We start from the raw sequence: 15,134 nt of genomic DNA on the forward strand, positions 1-15,134 counted from the left end.
ACAGAGCCCTCATCTTCTAGTCTTCAAGCCCCAGACATTTTGCGTGTTTGTAATGCAGTAGAAACACCAAGCTGGGACCGATTTGCATGTGTTGAAGTTTCTCTTCCCACCTGTGCCAGGCCCTTGGCTTGGTGTTTGCAGGATGTGCTCCTGAGACCTGCTGAGAGAGGAGGGCCTCTGCCCCCTCCGTCCAGGCAGGCAGCCCCTCTTTGGCCTGCGTTCTGTGGAAGGTTCCCTAGAACCAGGGCCACACGGTGAGGTGGCAAGACTGGCCTGGGCTCTGGATGCCAGGCCTGCCCGCTCCAGCCTGTTGGCTGTGTGGTCGGGCCCTGCACTGCACTGTCCTGGCCCCAGTCACTCTGTGCTCCTGGCAGGGCCACCGGGAGCATTGTTGGAGGGAGGGCCAGGAAAGGGACAGGAGCACATGATGTGGTGGGGACAGTGTGAGGGGCGGCCTGCAGGCAGCCCTGTGCAGCCCCGGGGCCATGACCTCCTGGTCCCTTCAGGCCTCAAGTCCCAGGCATCCCCTAAGCATGGACTTGAGAGTTGATATCTGCTCTTGTAGATGAAGCAAAGACCTATTTGGAGGTGCGAGTGGAAAGCATGGGTTTGATGTAGATGAGGAGAAGGTTTGCCCTTGTGTGGACCCAGGGTGGTGGCCCGGGGCCTCTGATCGCTAATTCAGGAGGGCGGCTGGGCCCCGAGAATGCCGGCTAGGCTCCGCTGTGGCCACTGTCTCCACTGGGGAAAGAGGAAAGGAGAGCGGGTGCCCCTGGCTGCCAGGGCTGGACAGGGCCCCCGATGCTTGGCGCTGCTTGGTGTCTGGTCATGGTAACTGGGCTTGCTGTCGGCCCCGCATGGTTGTAGGGCTCTTTACCTGGAGCACCTCTTTTAAAAGTCCCCAGCAACTCTGTGAGTCGATTCTGTTATTCCCATTTCACAGATGAGGAACCTGGGGCACAGAGAGGTTCAGTCCAAGGCCACACAGCAGGTGCGCAGAGGGAGGGTTGGGGCCTCCTCTGATTGGGGGGCTCTCCGGCACAGAGCCCCCCAATTCCAGAGGCCTGACTCCAGAGCCCCCATCACTAACCACTGACTGACTTGGTGGCCCCTCTGAGCCCCCCTTGTTGTGGTGGAGAACCTGCAGCCCAGCATGGGGCAGGGCCTTGGCCAGGGTCACAGTGGGTTTGCGGCAGAGCTGGGGTCACAGCTCCCGGGCCCTGGTTCTGTGGCCCATCTTTGAGCGTGTGTGTGTGTGTGGAGGCAGATGGCCCAGCGTGGTCAGCGCGGCTCGATCTCCCACACCTCATTCCGGAAAGATGTCCACAGAAGGTGGGCGGCTGGGAAGGCAGGCACCCGTTAGGCTCATGACCAGATGGGACCTTTACAGTTTTGTGGGTGCCCTGCGCTCTTGCCTCTTACCTGGCGTCTTACATGCCCGCAGTGGGCAGCCTCCACCGCAGGCGCGCCGTGTCTGTCAAGAGCTGCACGAGTTCGCCAGAGCAGCACGTGGGTCCGTCCCCTGAGCACGCCTGCTTCTGAGCCCTGCGTCTGTGTCCTCGGTGCGGTGCGGACTGCGTGGGCTTCCCTAATTCCTCCTGCAGGAGCCAGACATCGTTCACCTCATGCAAGGCTAGAGCTTGGAAGCCCTGCTAAGAAACGCATGTTACCACCTGCGTGTGTGTGCGTGTGCTCTCCCAGCCTTGGCTGTGTGTTTATGCGCGAGGGCTCAGCGGTGGGCCTCTGCCGTCCATGCTCACTTCCTCAGCTTGGTGGGAGGGAGTCAGTGAAGGGCGCCTGGCCCCCCTGCCTTTCTCACCCTGCAGGCCTGGGGGGTGAGGTGCCTGCAGGAAGCTGACAGGCGTGGAAGGGTTAATGGTGAGCCCTGTTTTTCCTGGCTCCTTCTCCAGCTTCCCCAGGGAAGGGCAGATGGAGAGGCCTCCTCTTCAGAGGATGGGGTGGGCGGGGATGAGCCAGAGCCGCCTCTTCTGCACGGGCACCTCCAGCCACTCTGCTTGGTTAGTTCTGCGACTTCTGCAGAGCAGCTGTTCAGAGGGAACCCGGAAGGTGGAGGGAGGGTTTCCAATAAGCAAAGAAGTTGGAATGTATGTGGGATTCATTACTGGAATTTGGCAACGCAGAGAGCCTCACTTTCTCCCCGGGGATGGGACGGGGGTGGGGTCCTTCTGGAGTCGGTCTGGAGGCCCTGGGCTGGAGCCATGGATGGGGGTGTCAGCAAGAACCTCTTCCCATCCCCCATGGCCGAGCTCCTGGGGCCCTGCTTCCCTTACTTGCAGCCCGTCCTTCCCCTGAGAACTGCAGGCAGGAATCACGTGCCTGGCTTTCCTCTGCCCCCTCACTCCCCTGCTGGAGAGGGTGACCTGGCCTCTTTGGCCCCTGCTACCTACGGCCTCCTGTTTTGCTGCAGTGGCCTCGCAGTGGCAGCTGGGGCATGAACAAAAGCCGCTTTTCTGCAAGCCGCCTGGTCCTGGCAGTGACTGAAAGGTGCCCATGTCCCTGCAGGGTGGGCCGACCATCCCGGCTTTGGGAGGAAACCAGAGAGAAGGCCGGGTGCCACTACATGGTACAGAGCATAGGGAAGATGCCCCCTGGGTTCCAGAACCTTTGTCTCCAGCCCTTCTCTGTGGGTGCAGGAGGCAGTGGGCCCTGCTACGATTCATGGAGTCCCCTGGTGCCTCAGTTTACAGAGGAGGAAAGAAGGGGCCCCGAGAGGCAGAGTGCTGGACCGCCCTCCAAAACTACAAGGTGACACATTTGTGTTGTTTTAAGTTACCGAGTTTGTGGTAATTTGTTACAACAGCAACAGGAAGCTGATACAGTTAGAAAGTGGTGATCTTGTTCTTGAAGAGGAGGAATTATGCATCCTGAGCCCTGGAAGATTCTAGGCTCCCCTAGACTCTCCCAGCTCAGAGTCCATAGGAAGGCTCCCCCAGGCAGGGCATGGAAGAAACCAGTCCTGAAAGTCGTTCCCCTTTTCCCACGTGAAGGCAAGGGTGCGGGCTGGTGTACATATCCCCTTTTTGTGGCTTTTTAACTTTCACATTAGAATTCTGCAGCTGAAAGAGGCTCTAGGATTCATCTGCTTGATGTGCGAGTGAAGATACTGAGGCCCAGGGAGGGTGAGGGAGCAGCCCGGGGAGTTCCAGCCAGAGTGCCAGCTCCTTCCCTGGAGCCTGTTCTTCCCTGGTGGTGGAGGAAGGCCAGCGGGTGTGGACTGCTAGAGAGCAAACTGGATTGGCCAGGGGAGCTGGAGGAGCCTCTGGTCGCACCTCCTACCACTCCTGGGTGACCCCAGGCCTGCACAGGCTGCCGGCCTCTACCTTGCAGCCCTGGGAGTCCCAGGGACCAGAGGTTACCCTGGCTTGAGGGCTGGGGCCTGAGATAGGAGGTGGAGAAATGGCTGCCCTGAGCATGGGGCCTCCTGTGGGTGCCTGCAGGCTGCCTAGGCCCCTTTCCCCAGGGCACCCTGCCCTTGCCTAAGGCCATAAAACAGTCGTTTTTCTGAGCTTGAGTCTGGATAGGTGAGCAAGTCCCGCCCCCCTAACCTCTGCGATCATCTCTTCCTGGGGTCCGGAAGAACAACCTAGAGTGATGCTTTGTGACATTTCGGACCTTCAGTCCCATCACGTGACCCCCCCACCTCTGCTGCTGCCCTGAGCTGCCTCTAGACCTTTGCCTGCAGGCCCTCTGGCCTGGAACGCCTGATGCCTGCAGGAGCCGGGATTCCTGAAGCAAGCCTCCTGAAGCAAGCCTCGGTGGGCTGTTCTCAGGTGCTACGCCCTTGCTAAATGTAGCCAAATTGGAGTGGGTTCCATTCATACAACATTCAAACCTTGTGTCTCCTCCCCAACTCAGACCTGAGCAGGCAGGACCTACATCTGCGAGGCTCAGCCTGGCCCGAGGCTGACACGGTGGCCGCAGGCAGGGACCACTGCACGCATGGGTTGGATGTACAGACAAGTTGTGACATCAGCCAGTTTCCACATCTGACTTGTATATTGTCTTAAAATATTCATGGCATTTGACATTTTTAACGTACTTCTAAGAAACTTTTTATTTTGAAATCATCTCAGACTCACAGGAAATTGCAAAAGTAATAGTATAGGGTCCCCGTGTGCCCTTGAGTCTGGATAGGGGAGCAAGTCCCCACCCCCCTGACCTCTTTGTCCCCAAGGATGTGGTGTAGAATCTGTAGCCCATTAATCAAATCCAGGAAATTGACGGTGGTACGATAATATTGATGTAGCTACAGACCTCGCTCGGCTTTCACCAGTTTTACAGGCGCTCGGCTCCCTGTTTTTTTGGTTCAGTTCCGTGGAATTTTATCATGCCCATGGATTTATGTAGTCACCACCTTGACGGGGATTCAGAAAAGTCCCTTAACTGCAAAGAGTTCTGCCTGGTTTTGAACTTTATCTAAATGGTACCATACCATATACTTTGATTTTTTACTTCTTTCCCTGAATAGTATATATTTATTACTTTTTTTAAGACCTACTTTTAAAAGAGAAATTTCCCAGAAAATCTCCAGGGCCGCATTCAGGTTTTAAAGCACAGATGCATGGAACTCATCAGTGATCAGAACTCTTCGCATCCCACCAACAGCCCCTGCTCACTCCTTTCACTTCCCCCTTGGAGCATCCCCACAGCTCGAAGCTGGCAGACGCTTCCTCCTCCGCTGTCCCCCACCCCACCCCGTCTCCCCACGTGCACGCAAGTCCTGGGAAGACGCCGGAGGGTGACATGGTGGAGCATCTGCCCGGGTGCCAGGTGTAGCGCCCGTCTGCACATATGCCGTCTCTCTCCTTTCCGTTCTCGAATTCTGGTGATGGAAGAATTCCTTTCCCCTTTTGGCAGATGAGAAAACTGCTTCCAAGAGGTTTAGAAATTTGCCCAGAGTCGCTCAGCTGGTAAGTGGTGGAGTGTGAAATGGAAAGCCAGGGGGTGTGGCTGAGACCCAAAGCCTCTGGAGAGGCTCGCGAATGGGGTCTGTGGCCCCTGGGCAGGGCAGGCCTGCACAGGGGGGACGCCCAGGCTGGTGGAGTGAGCCAGGAAGGGTCAGGGTCCTGTCCGGATGAAACAGCCAGAAGCGATGTTCCAGAATCTCGACTAGGAGGAGAGGAAGAAGAGGAAAATGCCGGGCTGGGCTGGGCTGGGTCTAGTTCGCACAAGCTTCTTAGTTCCCCGTGAGTGGTGTCTTTGCTAAAGGGATGAGGGTTTCGGGCACCCCCAAAAGGCAGGGCTGGGGCTGACAAAGCCTCACATCAGCTATCCTGAGCAGCCACAAAAGCTGTCAGTCAGGCTTCAGGCCCGACAGCGAGGCCGCCGCCCTGGGGGAAAGCACAGGGCTTCCTTTGCGCGGGCGTTTTCTGCCAGGTCATGAAAACAGAACTGCTGTTGCTGGCTGCCCTTCCTTAGGCATGTCATCTGGTTTTCAAGGCACCTTGGCATCGGTAGCTTCTCGGCCGCCTCCTCGCAAGCAGACACATAGCAGGTGGGCTCGCCTCCCCTCACAGGTGTGCACCCTGAGCTCACAGAGGTTTTGGCTTGTCCCCTGGGTCACCTAGCCAGCGAGCCACAGGAAAGCTCTTGGCTTGTTTTTCTCCAGGGCCTCTGAAGATTAATTTGTTTTTAAAAACTCATGCACCGTCTCAGAGCGTGGACACCTCGGTGCTCCTGTCTGGCTTGAGCAGCAGACCCTCGTCAGTGCCACCTCAGTGCCACCTCCTTCCCCCACCAGACGGGGCCGCAACCTACATTCGTATTTACCGTTCTCATTCCTGCCTTCAGACTTCTGCCGCAGTGCTGTGTTTCCCTCAGTAATGTTACAGTATTGTCCTGCATGTTGCAAAACTACATAACTAGGAACATATTATGTGTTAGCATCCTTTGCAGTTCGCTGTTTATGTTTGTGAATGGAGGTCATCCACACCTGTATTCTGGTCTGTATGTTTTCCTTGCCAAATGGTATTCAGCGGGCAGATAAACCACAGCTTTCTGTTCTCTCCTTGATGGTAATATAGGTAATTCAGATTTAAAAATAATATACCAAGTCCCTGTGCTGCCCAAGTAAACCATCCTACCTGGGGGCCCTTACCCTCGCCTCCCGTCATACCCTGTGTCCAGAGAGGCTGGATTGATGTCTGGCCTAGAGCACGAGCAGAGAGCTGATGGGCTGATAAGTATAAACCAGTGTTTCCCAAACTAGCTTCTCTGTGGGACCATTAATAGGCATTATAGAGGCACAGAGGGGTTCTGTGGTAATTTTGGAAAATAGTTAAAGAATTTAAACTTAAAAAAAGAAATCACACCTCACATTGTAGAATTTAATGAATCTAGTAGATTGATATGTATTTCTAAATATACAAAAGAGGCACTGTAGAGGGTAGCAGTTGCTAAATTTATTTGATTGTGGAAACCTTTTTGGATGGGAACGTCCTGTAGGGCAGGTTGTCCTGCTTTAATAGACTTTGAGAAACAGGAATCTAAATTGATGGCCAAAGGTGGGAGAGGTGCAGATCTGCAATGAAGAGAAGGATTTCTTTTTGTAGGTGCTGGGGAGGAAAAACTTCTGCTCTACCCTCATAGAGTCTGTGTTTGGGGGGCCTGCAAATTAAACTGACAAGCACCACATGAACAAGAGGAGAAAACAGATTCAACCACATATGCATGGGAGTTCACAGAAAAATGTGACTCAAAGGGCAGTGAAAATTTGGGGCTTGTATGCTATCCTAGTAGGGGAAGGGGAAGAGGGGGAGAGCACCTACTGGGAAGACAAGTGGCTTTGGAAAGATGAACGGGCCCCTGGGAGAACAGGCGGGAGCCGCCCTACTTTTGTGACTGCGCCTGTGGAGGTGTGGCATAGAGACCTCGCCTCTTCTGTGACAAGAGTCAGTCGAGGATCGATTCTGTGCTGGGTTCCTGCCTATGCCTGGATGAAACCCGGGTTCAGACAGTGGAAGGAGTGCTTGCCTCCCAGCCCCACTGACCCCAAGTGTGTCTTGGGCACATGCAGCTCTAAAATGTTACCAAGGGGTGTGTGTCTCCCTGGCATAGTTCTCAATCCTGACTGCACATTAGCGTCTCCCGAGAGATTTTTAAAAAATACCAGGCCTTAAGATTAGTTAATGGGAATGCCGGGTGGGGCCCAGGCTCCCCTCAGAGTGGTCAGCGTGCTGCTGAGATCGACAGCCTCTTGCTAGAAGCAAACAGAAAACCTGTCCTTTCTGCATTAACCTCCGCCACCCCCGGGTCTCAGAGTCTCAGGCCCCCTCTAAACACCACACCGGTCACTGTTTGACTCAGAATCCAACCACGTTAGCCGTTGAACTTTGTTTTGGTCCCTGTTTCAAGGAAGGGCGGGAGGGTGGAGCCTCGTACATAAAGCCAACCTGGAGCGCCCCCACCTGGCAGTCCTCCCCTCCAGCCCCGGGGGCCTGGCTCAGGGCCAACCCCTCCCAGCGCAGCGCGTGTGCCGGCGGAAAGCAAAGGTGGGGGCTCCTCCTTGTGTTGCTGGCGTTTAGGGTTCTCAGTGTGTACTTCCCCGGGGCACCCCGTCTACGGAGGAGGGGTGGGGTGGGCGGGATTAAAGGTGCCAGGAGGGGAAGATGCGACCTGATGGGGGTGGGAGGCCGCTTCTTAGACAGGAGGAAATGGGCCTTCCTGCCTTCAGGTCCACACGCAGTATGGGGCCTGCTACCTAGGCGACCAGCAGGGAGGGAGGTGAGTAAGGTACCCAGCAAGTGTTCAGATCAGGGTGTGACTCAGGAAACAGGAAAGGAGGAGGTGGGGGTCATGTCTGGAGGGCTTCCTGGAGGTGGTGACTTTTAACGGGGATTTCAGGTGGGGTTTGGGAGACTATAGGGCCTGGAGGAAGGGCATAGGGTCCTTAAAGCAGCCTACTGTAGAGCTGTGGCTGAGCTGGGGAGGCGGTCAGGACCTGAGGCGTCAGTCTGGGGGTGCTGGCTGAGTCTAGGGACAGAGGTGAAGCTCCTCTCTTCTCCCTGCAGGAGACTGAGATGAGGGGAGAGGTCTGAACCCCTACTTTGGGGGATGAGGAGCAGAAAGCAGCCCGGAGAAGCCTTCCCCGAGGGAGGGGTGGTTAATGCACATGCTGCCCCCGAGGTCAGATGGGACGGAACTGGGTGTTGGCCCTACGGATTTTTTTTCAAGAGGTTGGTTTTAATGTTGAGACGGTAGTAGACAGACAGCAAAGGTTAAGAAGTGGGTGGTCGGTAGGCAGATAGAAGCCACAGTGTAGACCAACTGTTAAGATGTTGGGTTGTTGAGAGGCGGAGAAAGTCAACAGTCGGAGGAGGTAGCTGGGCCAAAGGAAGGGGCTTTGCTTGTCTTGAGATTCGGGGCAGCCAGAATGCTCTCCTTGGTCGGTCTCAAAAGGAACCGGAAGAAAGATGTCTACCAAATGTGACAGCACAGCCAGCTCACTGCCGGCATTAGAGAGACTCCGCAGGGCCCTCCCTCCCCCCTGCCTGCCCCGGGCCTCCACTCTGGGGCTGCTGGGGCCCCCTCCGGGCACGGGGCTTGTGCGTGCTCCAGCACCTTTCTGCCTGCCTGGAGGCATGGGGGCTCCCTTCCCCTGGGGGTGTGCAGCTCATATGCTCACTGTCCACAATAGCTGGCAGACCCGCACCCCTAACCCGCCTGGCCCTTCCTTGTTCTCCTGTGTGGGGAGCCCAGTGTGGCCCACAAAGGAGAGGGAAGGATGTTTTTCTTGGCATTTGATGGGAAGCATCTGCTGCTGCCCATGGGGATTTGCCCAGGGTGGGTTGGAAGGGAGTTGGCTGGAGGGCTGAGCTTTATGCTCATAGTCAGGCTTTGGGCTTGGCAGGAGAAAATTGTGGGGACTGGGGAGTGTGTGTGGGTGTGTGTGAGAGAGACGGAGGGAGGAAGGATGCCGTGTGGCCACTTCTCTCCAGCTGACGGTGCTGTGTGCAGCGCACGGTGTCCCTGCACTGCGGGGCATGAGACCTTGCTGTGCTCTTGGCCTGGTTGGAGGTGGCACTGTCCCCCTGTGGCTTCCAGAGTAGGACCCTGCTGCAGGACAGCCAACCAGTGCTGTCACCACCCCCTGGTGATCGTTCTGTTGGGGGTTCCGAGGAAGGACTGTGGGGGCTGCTCACGGGTAGTGCAAATGGCCTTCAGCATCCTTTTCAGGACACTGTGGGATGCGCGCCCTTCCCCACCCCCACCCCCCCAACTTTCCACTGCGCGTCAACCTGGTGCCCATCGAGGGGCACTTCCTCAGCTGTGGAAGATTTGACTCACACCCCTGCCGGGGCTGGAGGGGCTCACCTTCTATCCTGGCTCCCGGCCCGCGCGGCCCGCAGCAAGCGTCCTTCCAGCTCTGGGTGTTGTTTCGTCATCTGTACAATGAGGCTTTGGAAAGACACACCTTACTGTATGTCAGGGCTGGGATCGGGGGCTTCAGGAGAGTCCTGTGGCTGCTGTGACAAATCACCACGGACTCCGTGGCTTAAAACAACAGAAACTTTTTCTCTTAATGGTCCTGGAGGTCAGAAGTCTGAGTTCAGGGTTACTGGGCTAAGTCAGGGTGTCAGCGGGGCTGGCCTTCCGGAAGCTCCAGGGGAGGATCCAGCCAGGCCTCCTCCAGCCTCCGGTGGCTGCTGGCAGTCCTTGGCTTGCAGCCACATCGCTCCAGTCTCAGTGTTCATCACACTGTGGCCATCTTCTCTCTCTTCTTCAATCTTCCTCTGCAGCCCTCTCGTAGGACATGTGTGAATACATCTGGGACCCACCTGGATAAGCCAGGGGCTCTGCATCTACAATCCTTAATCACTGCTGCCGAGTCCCTCCTGCCATAGAAGGTGACGTGCACAGGTTCTAGGAAGGGACGGGCATAATTCAGTCTCCCCCACGACCCCTAATTTGTCTTAGGGCCCTTCTGGTTTTATGGTGTACAACAAACAAGCTCAAGGGAAAAAGGGATACAGTGAATTATTTTTTCTTCGAGTATATTTGTTTATATTTTATAAAACACACAAAACATAAAACTTACCAGTAGTGACATTAAGCACATTCACATTGTTGTGCAACCGTCACCATTGCTAGTTCCAGAACGATTTCCTCACCTCCAAAGGACACCCCATATCCATTAAGCCGCCACTCCCCATTCCTCCCCACCCACCTTTGGCAGTCATCAATCTGCTTTCTGTCTCTATAGGTCCTTTGTAACCAGTGAGATTCTGTGTGACTTTGAAGTAAATAAACAAAGGCACGGTGAGTTCGTTACTAAAGGACATAGGTGCAGGGCAGCCAGTGTGCAAATACCCAGGCTTAGAAAGGGCAGGGGTCATGGTAGCTTGGCCACCCCTGTCTTTCTTTCTCCTTTCTTGGGGTCTCTGCCTCTGCTTCCCCCCATTCTTTCCTCTCTCCCTCTGCAAATACCCCCAAATAGCTTTCGAGCCCCCAGTCTGCACGACTTCTAAGCTTCTGGACCCTCCAGAAGAAAGGTTCGTGGCTCCACGCTGCTGGGATAAATGGCAGTGGCACAGCCCATTACTCTCGAGCCTGGTCTCACAAAGCAGGTGGCTGTTCAGCCTGTGGCCAGCTGGCTCGGAGTCAGGGCTTCATCCTGGCAGGTAGGACAGGGAACCCCAGAAAGGGGTGGGTTGGCAGTTGTAGTAACTGAGATCCTGGGAACGGCCTGATGCCGAGCACAAGTCTAACAGAAAGAAAGCTCTGCTCTTTCTGGTAGGGGAATCTGAGCAAGATCCCCAAAAAGAGGACATTGGGATGTAGGGATCAATGGCCTCAACAATATCTCAACAGTAGATGCTACTTTGGGTTCCACTGAACTGTGTCCTGTGCGACCACTAAATGGCTGCACACACGGTGCTGAAATTGATGTGTGGGGCTAAAGTAATGTGGTCCAAAGAGATCGCTCTCCAAGGATATGGGGTAATCCCAGCATAAAATCAAGAATGTCAAAGAGATATACTGTCCTGTACAGTAGCCACTGGTCACATGTGGCGACCAACCACTTGAAATGTGGCCAGACCAGATCAAGAAGATGCTGTAAGAATAAATGCACACTGCATTTCAAAGAGTTGGCATGGAAGGAAACAAGAATGTAAACTATTCTCTCAAAAATTTTTATATTATTACATGTTGCATTGATAATATTATGGCTCTCTCAGGTTAAGTAGAATACCTTGAAGTTAACATCAATTGTATTTTCTTAGATTTTTAAATGTTGCTACTAGAAACTTTTAAGATTACACCCGTGTCTACATAGGTGCGCCTCGCCCTCTGTTCATGCTGGAGGATTGCTGGACACCTGCACAGGCTTCAGGCCAGTCCCTGCGGATGTCCAGGGTGTGCTGAGTGGCGGGGAACCCTGGGCAGTACTGGGGCGGGGCGCACGTTTTGGCTGCATCCCTGGACTGGTGAGGATTCCCTCTCCTGTGCTTTTGAGCCCCATCGGGTGACAGGGAACACAGCCAGAGGAGCCTGTCCCAGGCGAAGAGTACCCAGGCTGCCCCGGGAGAGGTCTGGAGGGGAAGAGGGGCAGGGCAGCAGGTGGGCTTGGAAAGCTGGCAGTTTGCCGCATGGGCCCCAGGAAGGGGTGGTGGGCCCTGGCGGTGATCTGTGGGGCCAGAAAGCTGGGGGACAAAGCGAGGCCAGAGGCAGAGGCGGATGTGCCGAGGGGAGTGATGTGCTAGGAAGGAAGGCCTCTGTAGGGAGGCAGGGAGGCTGCGGCTGGACTTGGAGTGGCGCCCAGGTGCCTGAGGCTTCTGTTAACCCAGCCCCGGGCCTGATGGGAGTCCTTTCGTGGAGGGCCATGGGGGGCGGGCAGGGTGGCCCTCCCTGTTCTCGGTCCCAGGAAATCACCTCTTGGAGGAGAGGGGGGCCTGTGTCTTGAGTGACTACTCTTCTTGGTTCTGGACATGCACGACTCAGGCGCCGGTATTAGCTGCGCCCATTTCACAGATGGGGGAGGTCAGACCCCACAGCACAGGTGTTGAGTAATGGGCCAAAGCTCTCCAGAGGGAAGGGGCCTCAGTTCCAGCGCTTGACTCTGAAACCCACATCTCAGATCCACCCCACCCTCCCCTCCCTCTCAGATGGGAAGGAGATCTCTGGACTCGCAGTCCCTCCCCTGGACGCTCCCTAACTTTGGCTGGGTGCTCAGGGCCCTAGTGGCAGCAGCTGTACATGGCCTCTCTGCATGGGGGTGCCGAGGGACCTGGGCCTGCAGTCCCCTAAATCCTTTTGGTGTGAGCCCCTAGACCTCGGAGGCCACTGGGGGGAAGTGGGCTGTCAGGAGTGGGGAGCGACTGGGTTGGGCCGGCTGGTGGCCACTGCTGGGGAGGTGTCACTTCTGAGGGTCGGCCAGACACGGTCAGCCTGCCCATGTGGCCAGTGGGGCAGGTGCCCGGAGCTTCACCCACCAGCCACGTGGGGTATCGGCATGGGCAAGACGAGAGCAGCCAGCCTGGGGAGGGCACCTGGGGAGTGTGCAAGGGGCGTGGTGTGGCCAGGGCGCCGGGCCTGGGTTACCACTCCTGGAGGTGGGAGGGCGGAGCTGAGTTACTTCCAGAAACCTGCCCTAAAACGGCTTTCCTAGGTGTCACTCGGAGCTGCTTTGCACTTGAACTAATCGCTCCTTGCCCCAGGCAAACCCCTGAGCCAGCCCCCAGGAACTCAATCCTAGTGCGGGAGCTGGCCCCGGGCGCCTTGGCCACGCCTATACTTGGGAGTGACTCACTGGCTTGGGGTCAGAGGTCGGGGCATGGGATGGGTCTGGCCGATCCCAGCGGCCAGGCCCGCCCCGGCCGCTGCAGAAGGCTCTCCCAAGCTCCCTCCTCTGGGGACCACCTAGCCCATCCCCAGCGGGGTCTCCGCGCATCACGGGCCTGCGGGGAGGGGAGAGGAGGAGACTCCGTGACTCACTGCCCAGACCCTTGGGGGCGGGAGAAGCAGGAGCCAGATCCCAGTTGGCGTCGGGAGGCTCCTGGAAGAAGCGAGAGCTCAGGGTGAGCCTGCCTGGCGCCCCCGCCTGGGTTCCTTGCCTGCTGCTTCCCGTCCGCGGTCATTTCCACCCCCCACACTTAGGCAGTAAGGGGCGAACAGGCTGGCTGACCCTGACCCCTGGCTGCCAGGAAGTCCGGAACAACCTGGGGCTTTGGGTCTGGCCTGCATGCCTGGGAGGCCCACCTGATGGCCTAGGTTCGTCCCCTGAGCTGGCAGGGGTCCAGCACCTGGCGAAGGGGCAGCACGGGGCGGGGCACAGGCAGAGAGAGAGAGGGCACCCGCGGGCAGCGTCAGATTCCTGGCACCACCTTGTACTCCGTCCCGCCTCAGCCGGGCAGGAGGGCGTCTGGGAGGAGGGGAACTGTGGCTCTGCAAGGCTTCTGGCCAGGGCAGCCTGGCTGGACGTCCAGGTGAGCCACCCGCCCTCCCTGCTTCCCCAGCCCTTCCTCACAGCCCGTGTCCTTGCTTTTGGGTGACGGGCGCGGCTCCTTGGTGTTTCTCATGCACAGAGCACACTGTGCGCCCTGGTCAGCTGCTGGGCCACAGCGGGTGCCCTGCTCCCCACCGGCCCCCGCCTCGCTCCCCCTGCCCGGCCCCTCGGAAGCGGTCCCCCGCCGAGCTTCCCCTTGCCGGCAGCCGAAGCCCCTCCCCACCTCTGCCCGCGCTCTGGGAGGCCCCTTGTTCCGCGACCACAAAGCCGCTTTGATCCTCTGCTCGGCGCCGAGCCACGTGACCCGGGGGGGCGGGCCGCGCGCTCCGGCGGCCAGCGCAGCCCTTCGCCGCTGCTGGGGTGAGTGCTCCGCGCCCTTTGTTCCCCCCAGCCTCGCACCGGTGGCAGGGGGCCCCTCAGGTGGCGCGGCCGCCCGGCAGCCCCCAGTGGCCCGGAGGCAGGGCCGGGAGCAGCAGCTCCCTGGCGCGCCTGGGCTCAGCCCCCCGGCCGGCGGGACAGCGCCCAGGCCCCGGGAGAGGGGCGGCAGGAGCTTGGTCTCCACGCGGGGCCCAGATTTTCGGCTGCGGAGTAGAAGAAAAGGGCTTTGTGCGGCCACAGCTATCTCTTTGTAAATATTTGGCTAGCACGCCGAGTGGTGAGGGCCTTCCCAGGCAGGGAGTTTCTCGAGACTGCTTCCCTTTCGCAAGGGGCTTCCCTCACTTCCAGGAGGGCCCGGAGGACCACCGCTGCCTCTTGAAATCGGTCCGCACCGATTGCCAGCCATTAGGGCAGGCGGCTCGGAGGACCGGTCGGTGGGAGAGCAGTTTCAACAGATGGTAGAAATGCGGGGACCAGAGACCCTGGTGGCCGGCACTGCGGTCGGGGGCCGACTGCTGCAGCCTGGCTGTGGATTCCCGGGAGGTGTTTGGGGTGCAGCTGTGGCTGGGATCGTGGTGGGGGGCTGTGGCAGGGCTGGGATCCAGGTGCTGCGCTAGGGCTGGCGGGTGGAGTGGGAGGGTGTCTGCTGCTCTGTGTCCGGAGAGGGGCAAGGAGGCAGCTCCTTGGGGACCTGCCTTCCAAGGGGTCATCCGGCCGAGCCGCGACGTTGGGAGAGCCCCCAGACTCGGGTCCCACAGTCAGCCCCGCACATCCCAGAGCACCGAAGCTGGAGGGCCAACGTGCCGCAGAGGCCATGCCATCTGCTGAAACTTCACCCGCGTGTGCCCCGGGGGTCAGCTCAGTCTCCAGGCTGCTGTGCTTCTCCTCGCTCTGCCGGCAGGTCTGCCTGCATGGTTCTCAGGTTTGAGGGAGCGTCTCTGCTCACCAAAGGGAAGTTTGAAATTCCTTTCCTGGAGAAAAATGTGCCACCCAGCAGCAGGCCTCTCTGGCCACAGGGACAGAACCCGGTTGGAATTCAGGTCGATCCCACATAGTAGAAAATCCTTTTTGAGGAGGCAGAAAAAGCCCCATTCAGTTCATCCCCTTGCAGTTGTGTGCGTGCAGCTTCCCCCTTCCCTCGATGTTGCTCCGTGGGGCCTCTGTGGGTGTTTACGTCAGTGCCATTTCTCTTTGGTCTGTTCCCCTCCCATGGCACCACGTGTCCATGTGAGGCCTCTTTGGAAAGGTGGGCTTCTCGCTTCTCTCCCCTTGGGCCCCTTGGGCTTGAGGG

The 15,134-nt window shown here is 57.7% G+C and overlaps 1 protein-coding gene and 1 long non-coding RNA gene across 9 annotated transcripts in view; both read left to right on the top strand.

Annotated features, from left to right (window-relative positions):
* The window catches only part of SEPTIN9 (septin 9), a 141,686-nt gene that overhangs the window by 97,746 nt on the left and 28,806 nt on the right, over positions 1-15,134 (top strand). The window contains exon 1 of one of the 8 annotated variants that reach the window (XM_036997440.2): positions 13,013-13,037. The exons of 5 other annotated variants lie outside the window; for them this stretch is intronic. The gene's annotated coding sequence lies outside the window, so the exon portion shown is untranslated. Of the gene's footprint in view, positions 1-13,012; positions 13,038-13,319; positions 13,446-13,712; positions 13,826-15,134 lie in introns of those variants that run through there. 2 more of the 8 variants (XM_017642804.3, XM_036997438.2) reach the window with 2 other exon arrangements.
* LOC118968151 (uncharacterized) lies at positions 4,827-7,511 on the top strand. The gene is made up of 3 exons (XR_005055641.2): positions 4,827-4,931; positions 5,440-5,515; positions 5,630-7,511. It is a non-coding gene; the product is annotated as an uncharacterized lncRNA (long non-coding RNA).

The sequence above is a fragment of the Manis javanica genome, chromosome 4, assembly GCF_040802235.1.
Source record: "Manis javanica isolate MJ-LG chromosome 4, MJ_LKY, whole genome shotgun sequence".
Taxonomy (NCBI): Eukaryota; Metazoa; Chordata; class Mammalia; order Pholidota; family Manidae; genus Manis; species Manis javanica.